The 13,273-nt window shown below is 46.8% G+C and overlaps 2 protein-coding genes and 1 long non-coding RNA gene across 3 annotated transcripts in view; 2 read left to right on the plus strand and 1 right to left on the minus strand.

The window, feature by feature from the left end:
• Positions 1–226: 226 nt before the first annotated feature.
• LOC132676034 (uncharacterized) lies at positions 227–10,860 on the minus strand. Its single transcript, XR_013554115.2, has 3 exons — positions 10,621–10,860; positions 3,944–4,149; positions 227–2,807 (listed from the first exon to the last, which is right to left on the minus strand). It is a non-coding gene; the product is annotated as an uncharacterized LOC132676034 (long non-coding RNA).
• Positions 10,861–10,959: 99 nt separating this feature from the next.
• Positions 10,960–13,273, plus strand: part of HRH1 (histamine receptor H1) — an 80,832-nt gene continuing 78,518 nt past the window's right edge. Inside the window, exon 1 of the mRNA XM_060631776.3 lies at positions 10,960–11,047. The gene's annotated coding sequence lies outside the window, so the exon portion shown is untranslated. The remainder of the gene's footprint in view (positions 11,048–13,273) is intronic.
• Positions 11,027–13,273, plus strand: part of ATG7 (autophagy related 7) — a 342,261-nt gene continuing 340,014 nt past the window's right edge. Inside the window, exon 1 of the mRNA XM_078442745.1 lies at positions 11,027–11,047. The gene's annotated coding sequence lies outside the window, so the exon portion shown is untranslated. The remainder of the gene's footprint in view (positions 11,048–13,273) is intronic.

Raw genomic sequence — 13,273 nt, forward strand, 5'->3', positions numbered from 1 at the left:
GAAGGATAGTGAGCCCAGGGAGGAGGGCAGCAGATGAGGACACAGGGGTGCAAGGGTAGATGATGGGGACACTTGCAGACCTCAGAGAGATGTGTGCACTGAATTTTAAGCGGGGTAGAAAGCCTTTGGACGATTTTCAATAGAATGATCTAATATGTATCAAAAGGGCGCTCTACCTATTGTGTGGGAGTGGGTTGCTTGTCTCTCTAATATATTCTTTAACAAGTTTTTATTAACTTTTTTATTGTGGTAAAATATACACAACATAAAATTTACCATTTTAGTCACTTTTAAGTTTACAATTTAGTGGCGTTAAATACATATAAAATGTTGTGCAATCATCACCACTACCCATTTCTAGAACTTTTACATCGTCCCTAACAGAAACTCTACACCTATATTAAGCGTTTCAGGGGAGCCTATAGTCATGTGAAATCTTTCAGCTAAAAGTGACAAAAAGCCCAACTCAAGTAGAATTACCCCAAGAAGAGAAGCTGTTGTTTCACAAAAGCGAAAAGTATAGGTTAGTCTTCAGGCATGACTGGATCTAGGAGTCCAAGCAATATAATCAGGAAAAGGGCTCTCTTTCTTTTGGCTCTGTTTACTCAAGTGCTGGCTTTATTCTCAGGCAGGCTTTCCCTTCTTGGTGGCAAAGAGGGCTGTCAGCATCACCAGGCTTCCATTTCACCAGCTCAGCAACCCCAGGAGAAAAGACAGGATTGTTTCCCAAGAATTCCAGCAAAATTTCCAGGGCTAACTCTCATTGGATCAATCTGGGTCATGTGCCAATCCCTGAACCAATCACTGCATTCCACCAGAGAGCTCAAACATGCTGATTGGTCAGGGTCACATGTCCTACAGCTGAGAAGTGGAGTCACCCCCACTTTAGGTGCACAGCTGGAGGTTAGGAAGGAACTCAGTTTTTGCAGGAAAAGCAGGGTTCTGTCACAAGAGAAAGGGGGAAACAGGAGCTGGACAGGCAAAACAACATCAGGCCAACCACCACAACACTTAAAGATGTTACCTCCTCCGATCTTTTTCTCAGCAAATGGCTCCACCCTAGCATGAAAGGAAAAATCCTGACAGTCTCCATAACTATTTCCCCTTCCCCCCAGTATTACCAGTTGCCAAAGCGTTTTTCCTCAACCCCTGGAAGCTCTTCTCTCAACCCCAATCCCTTTTACCCCTGCCAGAACTCAGACCACATAGCCCCAGCTCTTGGATTATTGCAACCCCCTCTATACCACTGTCCTCTCTTCTTCCTTAGAGAGCTTTTCTAAAGTCCAAATCTGACCACAACTTTCAGGACCTTCTTTGAGCTCTCCTTCAGCTTATAAGGCTTAGTCAGGTCTGACTGCTGCATGCATCTGCAGTCTCATCCCCCACCACACCCCCACCCCAGTCAAATTCTCTTGGAATTCACCCAGTGCCTTTGCATGCTGTTCCTTGTGCCTGGAATGCCCTTATTGACATCTTCTGCTTCACCTTCAGTTCAAATCTTTTGAAGTTCAGTTGAGCCATCACTTGTCCCAGGAAGGCTTCCTTGGGAACTTCTGCATCCCCACAACCACCCCACACACAGTGTAGTTAATACCCCTCCTGGGTTCCCACAGAGTGCTATGTGCTTACCTCTTCATAGTGCCGAGGGTAGCATATTACTTTTGAAATAGTAGCCTGTGTGTGTTTTTAACTAAAATGAAATTTTAAAAACTGAGGTATGATTTACATATAGTAAAATGTACAAATACTGAAATTTTTATCTATACGCTTGCCTGTGCTGTATCTCTCTCTCTCTCTCTCAAAAATAAATAAACATTAAATTTTTTTTTAAAAAAACGGGGCACCTGAGTGGCTCAGTGAGTTAAGCATCCGACTTTGGCTCAAGTCATGATCTTGTAGTTCGTGGGTTCAAGCCCTCCATCGGGCTCTGTGCTGACAGCTCAGAGCCTGGAGCCTGCTTCAGATTTCTGTGTCTCCCTCTCTCTCTCTGCCCTTCCCTGGCTTATGCTCGCTCTCTGTCTCTCTATCAAAAAGAAATAAACATTTTTTAAAAACTTAAAAATTTTACCTTTGTATATACCTGTGTCACCATCCCAAAGATCGAAGTGTAGAATTGTTCTAACACCTGCTTCCATTGCCCTTCTAGGTCAAAAACAGTCCCGTTCCCCACCTCTCCCCCAGAGGCAACCACTTGTAAAACCATAGATTAGGTTTGCCAGTTACTGAATTTCACATAAGTAGAATTATATAATATTCACCTTTTTTTTTTTTTTTTTTTTTTTTGCATTTGGTTTCTCTTATTCAACATAATGATTTTTTTCTTCTGTGTTGTTGTGGGCAGCAATCATTCATCCACTTTGATTACTGTGTGGTATCCCATACTATGGATTTACCACACTATTTATTCAAACTCCTATTTGAGTAGATAGTTAGGTTGTCTCCGGCTTGGACTATTATGAATAAAGCTGTTAAGATTTACGTACAGTTTTTGTGGACATGTTTTCATTTCTCTCAGAGACATACCTATGAGTGGAATTTCTGGATCTCAGGCCAATCTTTGTTTATTAAAGTTGCCAAGCAGTTTTCCAAAGTACCTGTGCCATTTTGCATCTCCACCAGGTGTGTATGAGAGTTCCAGGGGCTCCACATCCTGGCCAACACTTGATGTTGTCACTTGTCTTAAGCTTAGCTGTTCTGATGGCAGATGTGGGGGAAGCTCCTTGGGTTGTTTTTCATTCTTGCTAATTTCTGTTACCCGGAAGTCTTATCTTAAGATATTGTCTCAAGGCTACTTCCTTTTTCTGGCTCTGCCAAAATAAAATAAAAAATAAAAAAATAAAACAAAATATTTTCTTAGCTTTTGAGTTTCTAAAGTCTAGGATCATGAGAGCAACAGGAAAAGGTTGTTGTATACTGATGACATGATGAATATGGGAAAATGCAGGGTATTGAGGAGCAAGGCTCCCCTCCCTGAAACTAGATAAGAGCTTCCAGATGTAAAAATGTGTTAAGGAAACCTAACTCAGAATTGAAGTAGGGAAGCCATGGTAGAAGCTTGTGTAGCACAGCAGGAAGAAGAAAGCTTTCCTCTGGATGGGCAAAGGAGGGTGCCCTTGCCTGTAGCCCAGGAGAGGCCCCTACTTCTTCAAACTCTCATTTTCCTCCAATGAACTTGGGTTCAAAACACCCCCCCACCAACTCCATTTTTTCCTTTATAAAGAACACTCTCCTCCTTTGTTCTGGAGATTTGCTTATGGTCCCTTACAGTTCGCTTGTCCTGAATTACAATTCTCTGCTATTTCTGAATGAACTGGATTTGGCTGGCTGAATCACTTACCTTTTTCTTTTAAAAGGTTGACACAGACAAGAGTAGGAGAGAGAGCTGGAGCAGCAGCAAAGGGAGAGATGGGTGGTAAGAGCTCCTGAGGAAAGGGACACTTGAACCTGCCCCTTCTCTGGACATATCCGAGCTTGGAGTAAAGCCCTAGAATCTCCAGATAAGTTCAAAGAAATTGAACGTAGAAAAGCCTGTGCTTACAGACAAATGGCTGTGTTTGGCTGGGCTGAAGAACCTCAAATGTCTACCAGAGTTCTCTGTACCCCAGGGGCCATGGGAGCTGAGCAATGGGTGCTGTGCATTTGGAAGGACCCAGGAGCAGCTGAGGGAGGAAATGAGACTTAGGGACAAGAGATAACTTAGCAGTGCCCTGTGCAGGTGGTGACCTCTCCTCGGACAGGAACAAAGATGTCTTAACAGATGCCAGAGTGGATAAGTGATAACGCACCCCAGATGTCCCCGCAGCAGTCCTCGAACTGACCTACTACCCCCAGAGAAATAGGAAAAACCTAACTTACCTGAGATTAAGGATTTCTACCCAAAATGGGTGATCAGAGCAGAGACTGAGCTCACCTAATAAAAACTAAAGTTACCTTTCTTGCTCACCTGAGTTCATGAACTGAAATTGGACCACTGTTGTACTTTTCACACTGTATTATATTTGTCTCTTTATTTTCCTTTCCTCTTCTTGAGACTAAGCAGCTGGAGGTCAGGAATAAGGTCTGATTTGTCCTGGAATCAGCAACCTTCTGTTGCTGTTCTCTACACAGTAGAGGCTCAGTGAAGACTTGTCAAATGCTGATTGTAAGCTCCTTGAGGGAAGGGAAGAGGAAGAGAGCTAAATAGTTGAGCACGTCCTCTGTATAAAGCCCTGTGCCATATTGTACACATTGGCCACCCTATAAGGTTAGACTATGATTACCTCATTTTACAGATAAGCATATAACAGCCAACATTTACTGAGTACTCACCATGTGCTAGGCATTGCTCTTAGCATTTTTCATGTTAACTCATGTTCTCCTCCCAACTTCCTCTACAACCCAATGAGGTTAATACCACTATTATCCTCATATTATAGACAGGGAAACTGAGGCATAGAGCAATGAAGTGACTTGCTAAAAGTTGTGATAGGATTTGAGTCCAGGCTGATTGATTCCAACACATATGCGCCCATCTCCAGCCCGTTCCATTACCCATTTCCAGCCCGGTGCTCATGCTCCCTGCATGGTATGCCTGAAACCCTCTTCCTTCTTAATCCCTGCCCATCCTACTGGTGAACTCTTCACACCTTTTACACCTCCTCTGACTTCCTTGATGCTCAAGAGTAGAAATATGCATTCCAACCTCCCTTTACTCCTTTGTTCCCATAGCACTTTATTTTTGGGATTTGTGTGAGTTAGGATTAGTTTATCTGTATGAAAGAGAAGATCCAAAATAACAGGGTGATAAGCAAAATAAGTTTCTTTTTCATGTAAAAGAAGTATGGAGATAGACAGTGCAAGATGGATAAAGTCACATGACCACACCTTGCTGGAAGGGAGGCTGGGAAATCCAGTCTTGTAGTTTGGTATTGAAAGAATGGTTGTTAAGAGGCAAAGCACAGTCTCTACCACGTCACTGCTTTAGCATTTACCACATCATCCCTGGGATGGTGTCTTCAGATATCTTTCTGCACAGCTAGATTATCTTGAGGGCAGATTGTTGTCATCTTCACTCTCTTATCCCAAAGTCAAGCACATGTGGAGATGCTTGAGATAGAGGAATAAGTGACTAGGTGTTATTTCTTTCAGTGCCCCAGGGGCCCATAACATGGTTCTCTGCTCACAGTAAGCCTCCAATAATTGTTCAACTGAAATGAATTTAAATGTTCTCGGCCTTAGTGTCCACATTTTTAAAATGGGTACAAATGACTTCAAAACTCACTCCTAGATTAGACATGGTCAGAGTCCACTGTATAAACTTTGAAAAATACCAGCTAAACATTAAAAAATGAAAACTTAGCCAGAGATAGATGCTGTATGTAGCTTTCAGTCTTCCAGTATTTCTTCTGACTAAACACATATACATGTTCTGCATATGAATAGAATCCCATGGTGCATACATTTCATAACTAGCCATTTTCACTTAAATAACGTATGACCCAACTTCTGTTTCTGCTCAAGACAAACTAGCTTGCAGAGAGCAATTCTCTCAATAAACAACTCGAAATCCTGGCTAGAACTGTCAAAAAGAACATGAAAATCTGTTAGAAGGCATCAGAGAGCTCTCCAGGAAGCCAAGACCTGAAGGATCAAGATCCCAGAATGAAAAGAAACACATAGAGGTGAGCCCAGTCTTCTGTGTGACTTCCCCCAGGCCTTTGCCAATTCCTAGGTAACTAGATGGGGAGACAGAAGCTGAGAAGTGGAGAAGCAGTCATATGGGGCTGGAGGGGCAAAAAGAGTTTATGCTGAACCCATTTCTAGGCCATATGTGTTCTCCTGGAGTATATATGAACGTCCATTGGAGTTCACAGACATTTTCCATACGTAGAGTTTTTGGTCTCTGCAGTTTTTGGTTTGCAGCTTTACTGCCACTGCCAGGCTTAAGCTCCCCATTCGTCTCCACGCATCCTAGCCAGAGAGAGAGAGAAAGACAGAGACAGAGAGAGACAGAGAGAGAGACAGAGAGAGAAAGGCAGATAGGTCAATTTAATCTCACTTCTGGTTTGTGATCTTTCAATGAATGAAAGTGCTTTTCTAAAAGGAAACCAAACACAGATCCTTTTATAACAGTTATTTGGGCATTTTCCCTAATTACCAAAGTAATACAAATTTACTAAAGAAATATTAGGTAATACAGATAAATAAACACCAAAAGCACCTATCAATTTTCCTCTCCTTCCCACTATGCCTAATGCAACTACTTTAGGGTTTTTTTTTTATACACAAATAGGTATATTTTTTCACAAAGTGAGTTTATGCATACCTAGTCTTTTGTAACTTGCCCTTTTAACTTTACATAGCATAACCCATTTTCACGTAATTCCATAGTCTCTAATATTACCTTAACAGTTATAGAATGGTCCATTCTTTCGATATACCATAATTTATGTAACCAGTTCCCTATAGTTAGATATTTGGATTATTTTCCATCTTCTCCTATTGTATACAACACTGCAATGAACATCTTTATGTATATCTTGGTGATATCTAAATGATTATTTGCTCAGGAAAAACAGGGTATGGAAAAATAGACCGAACTTTTTATTTATTTTTATTTATTTTTCATATAATTTATTGTCAAATTGGCTTACATACAACACCCAGTGCTCATCCCAACAAATGCCCTCTTCAATGCGCAACACCCATTTCCCCTCTCTCCACCCCCCATCCACCCTCAGTTTGTTCTCTGTATTTAAGAGTCTCTTGTGGTTTGCCTCCCTCTCTCTCTGTAATTATTTTTCCCCCTCCCCTTCCCCCATGGTCTTCTGTTAAGTTTCTCAAGTTCCACATATGAGTGAAAACATATATCTATCCTTCTCTGACTGACTTATTTCACTCATAGACTGAACTGTCTTAAATGTTTATTTAATTTTGGGAGAGAGAGGGGGACAGAATCCCACACAAACTCTACACTGTCAGCGCGGAGCCTGATGTGGGGCTCGAACTCATGAATCATGAGATCACGACCTGAACCAAAATCGGTGACTCAACCGAGTCACCCAAACACCCCTAGACCGAACATTTTTAAAGTCCTCAACATTTGCTTCCAAAGTGCCCTCCAGGAAGCCTGTATCAGTTCCCACTCCACCAGCAGTGTGCACTCCTAACCTATGTGCTTTACTTAAGTGGGGAAGGAAGGGGTAGGTCTTATTCCAGCTTGACATATGCCATTCTTGCTCACTTTCCTTTAAATAGATAAGCTTCATGGTGTGCCAGTCTAACGACATTTATAATGGAGAAGTCACACTAACTGTCCAAGGCCAGAAACTCTGGAACTGCATCTGGGCCAAGTTGAAAGGGTCAATTGCGATAACTCTAAATAACATGCTCGATACTTGGCTGTGAAGAACTAACATCTGTTCTCACAAACTGAACTGGAAGTATAACAAGAGAAGGGCCATCTTGCCTTCTTTGGGCAGCTATCTGAAAAATGACCAGTTGGAGCTCTCAGCACCTAGAGTGCAGAGTCCCTGGAGGAAATGGCTGAGTTCATAATGTGATGGGTGTGGGGAGCTGGACTGAGCACTCTTCCCAGGTCCCCTGGGCCATAGCTTGTTGCAGTCTGGGAGTCCAACATAAGTGGCATTCATTTCCTCTGGGTCTTAAAGGCTTTGTGATTTCTAGTGTCCCTGGGCAAATGCAAAGAAAATTCCTTTGGTTAGTGAGCGATATAACACTTTTCAGCTGTTACTTTAACTGGGATTTGTTTCAGTTCAAGGGACATGGGTTCTATGACTGGGTTCTGTGGCTGCCCAGCACCAATGCCCCAATGCCCCATTATCCTGCTAAGAGCACCCTGATTTGCTTTTAGGGAACCATCCCCCACACAATCCTAGTCCTTATAACTTTGGAGGGGCTGACCCCACTTCCTGACTCTAGCTATAGATATGTAACTCAGGCTTAGCCAATCAGAGCAATTGTGATAGGTTCAGGGCTGGACATGTGACCCAATCCAGGCCAATGGGGGTCAACCCTGGGATTTTTGCTGGAAGTTTTAAGGTAGTGATCTCTTTGCTTTGAGGTGGCTTAATTGGCCATTTCTGCTTTCCTGTGGAAAGACTCAGCCTGCTAATAAAACAGACACAAAAGAAAACAGTCAAGACATAGAGGGAAACAGATTCATGACAACTTCCTTTGAGCTTCTGGCACAGACTATGTCTGAATCCAAAATGTCTTCTTAAAATTTTCAGTTCAGAACTCTTTTTGGCTGAACCTGGTTATAATTGGGTTTATGTTACCTACAACCAAAAGAATCACCACTAAAACCCTGGGTATGACACAAGTATTGTTAGTCTCATGTAACAGATGAGGTCATTGAGGCTCAGAGAAGCAAAGTAAGCACTGAACTAACAAGTGGTAGAACAGATACTTTTCATTTACCCCTTCTTAATCCATACCTCTAATCTCTACTCAGGGGCTCAACGAGTCCCCCTTTTCTAGCTTTCTTCCACCAAGCACACAAGTATGAACAGGCTCAGGGAGCTAGACTGATCTAGGTTCCAGACCTGGTTCAGCATCTTCTTAACTGTCTGCTCTTGGAATGACTTGCTAGCTGTATATGCTGAACTAGTTTCTTCCCCGATTTGTGCCTCAGTTTTCTCATCTGCAAAATAGGAAGCTAACAATATCTCCCTCACAGAATTGTTGCGAGGAGTAGGTATATCAGATTATGTCTAATGATCTGAGAGCCTGGCACATGGTAAATATGAGAAAGGGCTTACTATTATTTTTCTTCTGCTGCCTGTATGTTATTAGTAAGTTGGTTACCCACCTCTGTCTCACACACCCAGGATGTGGCCTGAGTTATGATCTATCAGTTCCAAATGCTGCAGCAAAACAAACAACACACACCCTGCCCGCCAGGGGCTTCAAATAATGTCTGACCTGCTCTTTCTAAAATGCTGATGTTTCTAAAAGTGGTGATCACTATGGGCTTAGTAGGCCTAACACCAGCCTGGGAAGTGAAACTTTGGAGAGGAATTTCAAGTAAGCAGACTTTTGCTGAATTGCAGAAAGGAGAGGGAATGGAAGTGGACCCAGACTTTTCCAAGCTCCCCCCAACCTCTTACTTCTGTCAGCCCCACAGCTGTAGGGGATAGACTGCATTTCTCTTAGAGTTTGTAACAGTTGCTACCCCAAGTGCTAACTCAATTCCTCCTAAAGGGGCATTAGTCTGGTAGAGTGTAAAATATGCCAGCCCTGGAGATTCACCAGGGAATGGAGGGGGGCTAACTGTGGATTCAGAGTGAGTTCTGGTTGAGGGGTATGCTAATGAATAGAAGTCTGGTTAGAGGAACAAAGGGGGAGTCCCTTGTCTCTCTGATTCATGAAGGTCAGAACTGGTACCCAGGGTGGTAACATGGCTTGTCAGCTATCCTGAACCCAAAGTCTCCTATCTCTGGGCATCACCATCAACGCTTTAATCCCTACCTTGCAGACAGGTTCAATGGTCTATGAACTACCATTTATGGAGTACTTGCTAAGTCTCTTATGTAAATGACCTCATAGGACTTTCCAGCAGTCCCAGGGAGACGAAGATTACAGCCCAATAACCGTGACCTTGGACCTTGTAACCAGGTTGCATAGAGTGGATTCCATACTAGCTGTGTGACCTTGAGCATGTTACTTAACCTAGACTCTGTACCTCAGTTTTCTCCTCTGTGAAATAGGAATAATAATAATTCTTACTTATTCAGGGTGTCATGAGGATTAAATGAGTAAGCACCTGTAGCTCTTAGAAGAGTACATGGCACTATGACAGCTGTTTTTATTAACTCTCATTTTGCACATGTGGACCCTGAGGCCAGAAAGAGGGATCATTAACATACCACACACAGCTTGTGAAGCTGGGTCTCAAACTAGCTTTAAGTGATCCCACAACTACTGAGTGGAATTGCCTTCTACTCAGAGGAAGCTAAAACCCCCACCATGCCCCCAACCCACATCCTACACCCCCCCCCCCCAACAAACAGTTATTTTCCTCTCTCCCTCTGAACTTGGGTGTCTCTTCTGAAGTGTTGAGATAAGATCTGAGGCCATAACTGCTTAGAGGTTCAAAAGTTTTCCCGGTGCTGAGGAAAGAAAACTTTGGCACTCCTCCCCAGTTTTGGAACTGAAGGCAGCCGGTAAGAATTCTCAGGCTCCCAGAGTCACGGGGCAGAGGCTCCGGGGGACCTGTAGAAAAACCACCCTCCACCCCCGCCCTTGCAGTCTCCCGTGGTCCCAACTCTAGGTTCAATCTAGCACAGGATGCCAATGGAAACATCTTCATTTTGAAACTTGAGCTCATCTGGAGGGGCTAAGGAGAAATAGATGAGTGGTGTGGCGTTCTAGACCTTGGCGGGGGTTGGGGGGTGGGGGTGTCTCTCTAGTTCGCCATGAAACCTCTAGGGTGGCGTCTCTGTCAATCTTACAGTTTCTGCATCTGTCTGGCTCTGTCCATCTGTTTCTATTTTGGCCTCTCCAGCAGGAATAAGTGGAGGTGGGGGCATCACTAGATGTCTGTCGTTCAGTCTGTCATTGACTTTGCCAAACATCATCTCTCTGACTTTCTAGCTCTGCTTCTTTGTCTGGACTTACCTATTTCCGCCCGTCCGTCCGCCCTCAGGTGAGTGTGGGCGGTGGGGAGTTCTCGCCAGGGTTCTGACCCTTCCGAAACCCTTCTCTCCAAACCCGAGGAGCTGTCACGCTGCGCGGAGCCCGAGGCCGGGGTGCGCGGCAGGAGGCGGGAGAAGGTGTCCGAACCGAGCCACAGGCGCCCCCTCGTGCCCCCTCCCGGCGTGGGGGCGGCCCTGGGAGCGCGGAGCCGGAGGCGGGGGCGCCGCAGGCCCGCGGGCCCGGGTCTCCGCCTCCCTCCCCGGCTGGCCCCCCTCGGCGCGCCTCCTCCTCCGGAGCCCCGCCTCCGCAGTCCGCGCCCCCGCCGCCGCCGCCGCCGCCGCCGCAGAGCATCGAGCAGCTTGGCCGCCGCGCCCGCCGCGCCACCAAACTTTCGCCGGAGCCGGCGCCGGTGAGTCAGAACGGAGCGCGGGCAGGGCGCGGGCAGGGGCCGCAGCGGGGCCGCAGCGGCGGGGCGAGGCTGTGCGCTGGCCGCTGGGGTCTGGTCATCCCTGCAGAGTAGCACGGACCTCGGGAGCCGGCGGGCGCAGGGTGGGCGCGCTTGGGGGCCCTAGGGACACCGGCGGCTCGGGGAGGGTCCCGCGGCGCGGCTCGCTGCACTGCACCCGCCCTCATACTCCGTTCTAGCGCCTCGCCCCGACGCGCAGACACCTGTGGCTTCCCCGGGGTTCGCCAGGGCGCGCGCCCAGAGCGTCTGCCTCCGGGTTCTGGGGCGGAGAGGGCGAGTCCCCAGCTTTTCCAGAGCTGCCCCTGGCGCTGAGTTCGATGCTAACCGCAGTCCCAGCCCGTCTGTGGAGTGCGTTATCTGTGCCAGGCGCTGGGCATCCGGTGCCTGTTGGGATTCTCCCTGCAACGCCGGGAACCGGGTGTTATTACACCCATTTTAGAGAGGAGAAAACTGAGGCTTAGAGAGGGAAAGTTGTGCCAAGGAGGGCGACCAAGTCAAGGAGAGAACCAGGGTTTTGAGCCCCAGGAGGCCTGACTCAAACCACATAACCACACGCGGAGAAGCCCCTGGTTCAGCGTCACCGGGGTCCTCAATGGGAAGCATTGAGACCACCGCCAGAGGTCTTCGGCAAGCCCAGGAGGGACGGACCACCTACCTCCTCATTGTACCGAGGGGAGGATCCTTTGGAAAAATGGGTGGCCATTACTGCTAGGGAGTGGATTTTGGTGGCCGAAGCGCGTAGGGGTTGCTCTTTCAGGGCAAGAGTGAGCGGGGACCAAATTCTGGAAGTTGCTCTGGATTTTTCTGGAAGGAGCCACCGAAGTCAGGAGCAGACACTGGAGAGCAGCAGTTCTTTATGGATGTCGCTTTCTCCCCCTGGGTGACTGTCCCCCTCACACCCACCTCCCACCCCCCTCAGAAGACCCCTTCCAACGCCTTAATCTCTTTAAGGTGTCCTCTCTGCCTGGCAGCTGGTAGTGCAGAGATGCTGCGGGCAGAGTCGCTGTCCTCCGGCAGGGGGCTCCCACCTCAGACCTGGAGTCCGAAAAGAGGGGACAGTGCTTGTCCTGAGCCTGGCTGAAAGGTGCTGGGGAATTCCTTCTTTGGTGAGGGGTGGGCCACTGTGAGTGGAGCACAGATGGAGTGTATTTCCAGAACAGGAAAGAGAGGGGAGTTGGGGATCTGATATATGCCCATTCTTGGCAGTCAGGAACCAGCATGGACTGAGAGGGGGAGAGAGAGCACCAACTGTAGTGTCATTATGCATTATCCCATTTAGTTCTCACAGCAACCTTACAAGGTAGGCACTATTACTACTAACCTCATTGGACAGATGCTCTGTTGAGGCTCAGAGAGGTTAAGTGACTTGCCTGAGGTTGCCCAGCTGGTCCGTGGCAGAATTGGGATTTCAACACAAGTCTTACCTGACTCCTTCCAGATTATCAGTGAAACTCAGGCTGCAGATAGGTCCCTCCTTCTTGTGGCTGGCAGAAGCAGAGTTAAAGAATGGGGTCCCTAATGCCTGCGCACCATTCTCCTTTTTCTCTCATGGATGTCCTCGAGGGGACCTGCTGCTGGGTGGGTCCTCATTCACAGGAATCCCTGCCAACCCCATGTAAATACACTAATATGATTCAGGACTTGCTAGACCCTGCTATAAGCCCAAGGCCACCTGAGGCTACCTGGCTCTATCAAGAGGTATTGCCCCTGGTGGAGAGAGAATCTGTGGAGAGGGGAGGGAAAGCCTGGTACCGTTTTCCAGTGTGATGCAGAATCCTTCTAAGGCAAGAGTCGGCCCAGCACTCCCTGTCTGTGATTTCAGAGCTGGGTGGAGACTGGAGCAGCCTCAAGAGGCGCCTGCAGCCCGGGGGAGTTTGGGCAGTCCTGAGCTGGGAGTGGTCCCTCTTGGCCCTCAAGTGTCCAAGGAAGGAAGAACTTGTATGTGAACCTCCTGCCATTGGAGTCTGTCAGAATTCCATGTTTGCACTTTCCTTTTCACAGTGGAGTTGTGCCTGGTGGAAATGGAGTGGCCTTTTCATAACAAAGAGGAGGGAAGCATAGCAAACGCTGCAAAAGTGTGGATCCCGGGGCTGGCTCAAATTCCAGTGTTGTTTATGAGCTCTGTGGCCTTGGGCCAGTTGCTACGCCACTCTGTTCCTCAGTTTCCCC

This window comes from Panthera onca, chromosome A2, assembly GCF_046562875.1.
Source record: "Panthera onca isolate mPanOnc1 chromosome A2, mPanOnc1 haplotype 2, whole genome shotgun sequence".
NCBI lineage: Eukaryota > Metazoa > Chordata > Mammalia > Carnivora > Felidae > Panthera > Panthera onca.